This window comes from Bombus fervidus, unplaced genomic scaffold (assembly GCF_041682495.2).
Source record: "Bombus fervidus isolate BK054 unplaced genomic scaffold, iyBomFerv1 scaffold0083, whole genome shotgun sequence".
Classification (NCBI taxonomy): Eukaryota; Metazoa; Arthropoda; class Insecta; order Hymenoptera; family Apidae; genus Bombus; species Bombus fervidus.
The window spans coordinates 27,501-32,500 of record NW_027212645.1 but is presented as its reverse complement, the minus strand read 5'-3'; the positions used below and the strand labels follow the sequence as shown (position 1 = coordinate 32,500).

The following is a 5,000-nucleotide window of genomic DNA, read 5'->3' as shown; positions in this document are numbered from 1 at the left end:
AGGGTCTTTATTTTTATTTCTCTCTCCGAGAATCGCCTCAAAGAGAAAAAAAAATAAAAAAAAAAAATTAATTCGAATAGAATCGAGAACCTTATATTCTATCTCGATCGAGAAACGTTTTATGCATCTCGCCAAAGTGCCTTTTAAACTTCGTTCGTCGTATCATGTTCGAGCTAAGACTCACGCAAGACACCCGTAACGATCTCCGGTTTTTAACGCCCGTCCTCTTTGTATAATATATATATATATATATACACGTGTTATGTATAATATATCTCCCGTAGCCGTTTCTCTCTTCTCGACGATTCCAGCGGTTCCTTGTTTTCGCCTGTTATTGCTGGCACAGAGATCGAACACGCGACATGTATATAACATATCGGTTTCTTTGCTCTGTACCAACGACGAAAACGCACGGGAACTCACGCAAGTGGAAAAGCGAGCGCGAGACGTACACAACGGGGTGAATTTATTACTCGGGGACTGGACGACCGGCGATACGTTAGGATGCGCGGTCCAGCGATAGACGACGAAGAGACATGGGATGACCAACGATCTCTTTTTCTCTAATACTCGGAGCGCCGAATCGCCTTAAAGCAAAAAAAAATCACACGCGCGTACGTCGTACGTACGGCGCGTGTATACCTCGTCTCTAATCAAGTTTCGTTAGTCTTTCTCGAGCCTCGCCAAAGAGGATCGTTCTCTTCCTCTGCGCGATCTCTCCGTGCCAATGTCAGAGATTATTCTCTTTCGCACGACGACGAAAACGACTATTTTCGACGATCCGAACAACTTTGTAACGGACTCACATGCACATCTTAAAATCGAGTACAGAAACGTTGCGCAACACCGTGAGCTTTTCTCTTCTTCGTCACCCTTAAATATAGCCGATCGTAGACGCACGCTAGATCGTAACACACTTTTCGTTGATTTCCGACGAACGTGGCTTTGGGCCAGGCGCGCGGGCAGAGAGATACGCGACCGACGGGGAAAAATTCGTCCCGATACATGTACGCGTACTCTCCGATCTCCGCGCAACGCTGGGGATCATCTCCCTAAGTCATCAGCGTTCGAAGAAATCTCGTGTGTCCGTTCCCGGATCTACGGCTTTCTCTGGGTTCGCGAAGAACAGAAAAAAGCACAGAGGATGAAAAACGCAACGACGACCCATCGATGCGACGGTCCTCGTTGTCTTCTCGTCAGTCGTCTCGCGCCTGCAGAATACATCTCTGCCGCACGAACAGACGGAGTGGGTATTCGATCCCTGGGGCTGTACGAGTAAAAACATCTTGATGAAAAGACGGTTGTGTTTCTTTAAGGCACACAGTTTTTCGTTACGCCACCAAGTTTAGGTTTAGGTTTTAATATCTTGGTTCTCTTTTCTCTCCTCTCTCGACTGACTTTGTTCAAAAATATTTTTGCTTTCTCTCAGTCTCGCCAAAAATTCATTTAAGACGACGTCGGGGGCGCGGTCATTCGTGCTTATCGAAGACTAACAAAACGTAGCAGAGGCTGATACAAAAAGAAAAAAAAAATCGGCCACGAAGAAAACTCGCTCTGTGTATCTCGATAACCGCGTCGACGACGACGGTTCTCTCCGCGCTCTTTTAATTCGTATCCTTCTTCTTGCGCTTCGTCCGACTCAGAAACGTTCGTAAAACACGAACGACGGCGGGTTGTCAAGCCAAGAAGGGACAGAGAAGAGACGGAGGTAGTTTTGCGAGTCTCCCGTGAACGCGATAGATTTTTCATATATATTTGTATCGAGAGCATGCGTACGCCGGTCTCCACACGATCCAGCGACGAACGCCGACGAACGTCCAACAATCGCTCGTACGTCGCGTACGAGCCCTCGACCGCTCTTTAATTCGTATTCTTTTGCTTGGCGCTCGTCCTCCGACTCAGAAACGTTCGTTTAAAGATAAAACGAACGACGGCGGGCTGTCGACGAGGCAAGAAAGAACAGAGAGATACGGACCGAGAGCAACGATACGCAACGCAAGCAGTCTTAGGTTTACGTGAGCAACCCTCAGCCAGGCGTGGTCCAGGAATTGTATCCGTGGACCGCAATGTGCGTTCGAAATGTCGATGTTCATGTGTCCTGCAGTTCACACGTTGACGCGCAATTAGCTGCGTTCTTCATCGACCCACGAGCCAAGTGATCCACCGTTCAGGGTAATCGTTTATGCATGGATTTTTGTTTGTGTACTCAGGTTTTTGTACTCTTATTCTCGGTTCGAAAGAAGCCGATATCCGACAAACGTCCGACCAACGGGAATCGAACGCGCGGAAGTCGCCATATGATTGACGACACGAAAATACGTTCGAAAACGAAATCGGACGGACTGCGCGACGACACACGCAGCCCGCCGACCGGGCGTAAAGTGCATTATAATATATAACAACCAACGAGATCGAAGCTCCGTTCGTCAGGAAACGACGGGGATATAACACCCGATTCTGAATCCTCTGTACAGCACACGATCTCGCGAAGAAAGCGCACGGTGGCTAGCCCATGATATATATATATGTTCGTTCCTCTCGTCCAGTTATTCGAAGCAAACAGCCGATATGCATCTCCATCGTTCGGGTAAAAAAAAATCGATGGGACGCGCACGGTCGTAGTCTTCCTCGCGCGGTCGTTTCTTCCCGATAGCCAGAAGCAGAGTTTGAAAAACTCTAGCGACGGAACGAGGCATTAGACTCTCGACAACGAGGATACAGACACGGCCGGCGGTCCCCTCTGAATCGACTTCGGTGGTTCAGGTAAAAATAAAAAAAATCGATGGGACGCGCACGGTCGTCCTTCCTCTTCCTCGCGCGCGGTCTATTCTTCCCGATAGCCAGAAGCAGAGTTTGAAAAACTCTAGCGACGGAACGAGGCATTAGACTCGCGACAACGAAGATAGAGAGACGGCCGGCGGTCCCCTCTGAATCCACTTTGGTCGCTCAGGTAAAAATAAAAAAAAATTCGAAAGGGACGCGCACGGTCGTCCTTCCTCTTCCTCGCGCGGTCTTTTCTTCCCGATAGCCAGAAGCAGAGTTTGAAAAACTCTAGCGACGGAACGAGGCATTAGACTCTCGACAACGAGGATAGAGAGACGGCCGGCGGTCCCCTCCGAACGGATGGCGACAACGACGACTAAAGCGCGAAAAATCGCGACGAAAAGGAACGCATCTCCGTTCAGGTGTATGTGTGTGCGTGCGTTTAAAAAAAATTCGATGGGACTCGCAGCCATCGGCCTCGCGCGGTCGTTTCTTCCCGATAGCCAGAAGCAGAGTTTGAAAAACTCTAGCGACGGAACGAGGCATATGACTCACGACAACGAGGATATGGACAGGCGGTCCCCTCTGAACGGGTCGACGAGACGATGGTAAAAGAGACGAACCGGACGAAACTTCCGTCGATCAGGTAAAAATAAAAAAAAATTCGATGGGACGCGCACGGTCGTCGTCGTCGTCTTCCTCGCGCGGTCGTTTCTTCCCGATAGCCAGAAGCAGAGTTTGAAAAACTCTAGCGACGGAACGAGGCATATGACTCACGACAACGAGGATAGAGAGACGGCCGGCGGTCCCCTCTGAATCGACTTCGGTGGTTCAGGTAAAAATAAAAAAAATCGATGGGACGCGCACGGTCGTCGTTCCTCTTCCTCGCGCGCGGTCTATTCTTCCCGATAGCCAGAAGCAGAGTTTGAAAAACTCTAGCGACGGAACGAGGCATTAGACTCGCGAGGATAGAGAGACGGCCGGCGGTCCCCTCCGAACCAACTTCGTCTAGTTAAGAATCGTTATACTCTTTACCATCACTCGCACTGGTATATATCTTTTCGGGCCAACATCCACGCAATGCGTTTTCGTTCTAGGTTACCCGATCCACGAGTACGAACGTACAACGTGGTTTCGTTTTGTCGAACATCGTATATCGTTCGCCGTTGAAACGAACGACAACGAAACGACATAGGAAGAACGAACGCCCTTTGGGTAGGAAGCACGTTTCGAGGAACGACGAGAGTTTGGAGAGACGCGCGAGATAGCTGGAGACGCGCAGATATAGGTATCCATGGATCTTCGAAGAGAACCTTCGAAGATATATAATTCGGTATCCTATTTTTCTGCGGCTCGCTATTCGCGTTCTTTCGCTCTCGTCGACGACTCGTTATAGACGCTTCGTTCGATCCCAAAGAGCAGTCTTCCTTATGTCCCGTTGCTAGGAGGTGAGGCCTACGCAACGCAACTACGAAATATAGAAGAGGTGTGAGCAGTGATCTCTCCGACACGAGGCACTTTAGAGATTTTAGTTTATATATTATATTGTTCGTTCGTTGGATTTCCACGATGCAAATACGAAATACGAGATCGTGACGGCGGGTCTTTCTGTGTACGACCTCACGCAGGCGCCTCGATCGCATTTCTCATTACACGTGGTTTCCACTGTAACTTTTAGTTTTTTCGATATGTGTTCAGCTCAAGTTCCCTCACATATCGTTATTATTATTATTATTATTATTATTAATAGTAGCGGTTTCGTGTTATAGGATTCGGAGACGGCGGGTCTTTCTGTGTACGACCTCACGCAAGCGCCTCGAGAATCTTTTTAAGTTTTCCGTGTGTTATATTATTCGGAGACGGCGGGTCTTTCTGTTTACGACCTCACGCAGGCGCCTCGAGAATATTTTTAAGTTTTTCGTTTGTTATAATATTATTCGGAGACGGCGGGTCTTTCTGTGTACGACCTCACGCAGGCGCCTCGAATTATTCGTGTAAAAGTATATCTCTTCATCCCGATGATCGAGAGAGAGTGCCACACTCTTCGTATAGTTTCGTAACTGGAGCGTCTCCCACCTCCTTATTGTAAAAAATTTGGCTTTTGTCAAAGTATATAGCTTGTTAATACGTCGTATATACTTTGTGTCGATATAGGAGGAGTACGGCTCCTTACCGACGATATTATATATATTTTATTATACAGTGTTCAAGTCAAATATATTCTTTGTGTTTTTGTA

At 48.0% G+C, this 5,000-nt stretch overlaps 1 non-coding gene across 1 annotated transcript; it reads right to left on the bottom strand.

Moving 5' to 3' along the window:
* Positions 1-2,020: 2,020 nt before the first annotated feature.
* Positions 2,021-2,175, bottom strand: LOC139997425 (5.8S ribosomal RNA). Its single transcript, XR_011802806.1, has one exon. It is a non-coding gene; the product is annotated as a 5.8S ribosomal RNA (ribosomal RNA).
* Between the last annotated feature and the right edge of the window lie 2,825 nt (positions 2,176-5,000).